We start from the raw sequence: 1982 nt of genomic DNA, 5'->3' as shown, positions 1-1982 counted from the left end.
GGATCCTGCTGGTTGCTAAATGTGTCAACAACATGGGACTGGTGACCATTGCACCAGATTTGTTTTTATTGGAAAGTGCCAAGGTGGAGTAGGAGTGGGATTTGAATGTGCCCAAAATGGGCACAAAGTCAGCCATGTGCTTGTCTGAGGGATTCACTGGAAGGCCCAAGCCATTTTCAGGCTTGTACATTATTTGAATGTTGTCAGTGATCTACCCAGTACTCGAGCGCTAGCAGATAACTCGCTGAAGGGAAGTACACCAGAAGACACTCTGCGCCCCATAAAATTTCCCCCAAAAATGTTCTAGAGTGATCTCCAATGGTATATTTAAGAACTGTTGGTTAGGGTACTTGCTGCCTTTTACTAAAGGGTGGAGACTACCTGGTAAGCATTCCATTTTAACTTGAAAATTGCAAAGGGCCAAGATTTGCATATGCAAGCAGGCTCCTACCTGTTTCGGGGAAGGATTGCTATGCGCTCATTTACAGGCTGCAAGCATCAAGTGAGCCTGGGACATTCAATTGCCACCCTTGCCCTGAAATTTTCAGCTATTGGACATGTCAAACAGTGTGATCAGCAGTTGAAAATCACATACCAAATATGTGTGGTATTTGAATTTTGGCATCGTACCATCTCATTTGGAGGCAGCAGGAGAGGGAGAATAGTATATTCACTCTATCTGACATTAGTAAGATCCTGGATGGGGGTTTGAACTAAAATAAAGCCAGTTATCATTATACATAGTTTCCCTGATTACTAACGAGAATAGGTATTCATCATTGGTATTAAGGATAGAAATAATATGAGCATTAGTTTTCTTGGAATTTCACTCCTACTTCATCGCCTTAAGAAGGTGTTTGTGCACATTAACATTTCTACCACTCATCCGGTGAAGTTACGACAGTGGAGAGGGAACTGCACTGTAGAAATTCCTGACACATCTGATCAAGCTGCCTGAAAGAAGTCTGTACTTTGTCTTTCACTACAAATGAACAAATCTCTAAATTTGAATAATTTTGTCCTATATCTTTCATCTTCACAACACTATCGTGAGTAAAATGCACCGTGCTTATATTTTTGATTTACCAATGGTGCTTATTTGATTTGAAGAGATCAAAGGAAACATTGAGACCAAGCCACTTAATTTCATTCTACAGAACATTTTAATGACTTGTTGCTTTTAATTTGAAATAAATTGGCCTGAATTTTGTGAAAGAATGATACTTACTGTTCATCAGGCTGCAATTTGTGGTATTTGAAGATCATTTCCAGCATGGTACCCTTTAAAGGTGATCTGTGGTGTGTGAGAAGAGGGCAAGCAAACAGCATAGCTGTTCAATCAGTGAGATTGAAGATTCCTCACTGAGACACACAGGGCTGACTTTTTGTTTTGCATTTGGGACCCTGACATTGGGTGCATTTCCTGGCCATTCAGTTGGTGACCAGTGTGCTTCCTTGCTGTCCAGTTAAGTTGGAAAGCTCAGCAGTGGGTGCTGCTGGCGCAGGTAGGAAAAAAGAGGGCACCTCCACCTTGAAGTGCCCTCTGTAGACTTTTTCAAAACTTAACATTCTGAAGAGCCCAGGCACAGCCAGATTTGCCTTGTGGAGGAGACCAATGCCCACAGCTGTGGCCCTTTGCCAATTGCAATTGCTGGGTTGGGGCATGGGGTTAAATTGTAGGCTGGAGTGCAGCTCCCTGCCCCCATCATCTGCTGCTATAAGGGCACCTCCATCCCTCAGCCGTGTTTCAATTTCAGCAGGCAGGCAGCCATTCCCTTCACCCTGATCTGGCATATTCAACAATGGCCCAGAGGCATTCAGGCTGGTGCCAGGAAATGATGGGCCTGTCTGCCTCTGGTCCCACCTCTATAGCTATTTGAAATTTTGTCCTGTAGAACCTAAACCGGGTAGTATAAATTAGATTTAAATCATTGTAATGTAAAGAGAGAGACGGAGAGGGGGAAACAATGTTAGGACAAAGA

The sequence above is a fragment of the Carcharodon carcharias genome, chromosome 1 (genome assembly GCF_017639515.1).
Source record: "Carcharodon carcharias isolate sCarCar2 chromosome 1, sCarCar2.pri, whole genome shotgun sequence".
Taxonomy (NCBI): Eukaryota; Metazoa; Chordata; class Chondrichthyes; order Lamniformes; family Lamnidae; genus Carcharodon; species Carcharodon carcharias.
Note: the sequence above shows the minus strand (reverse complement) of the source record.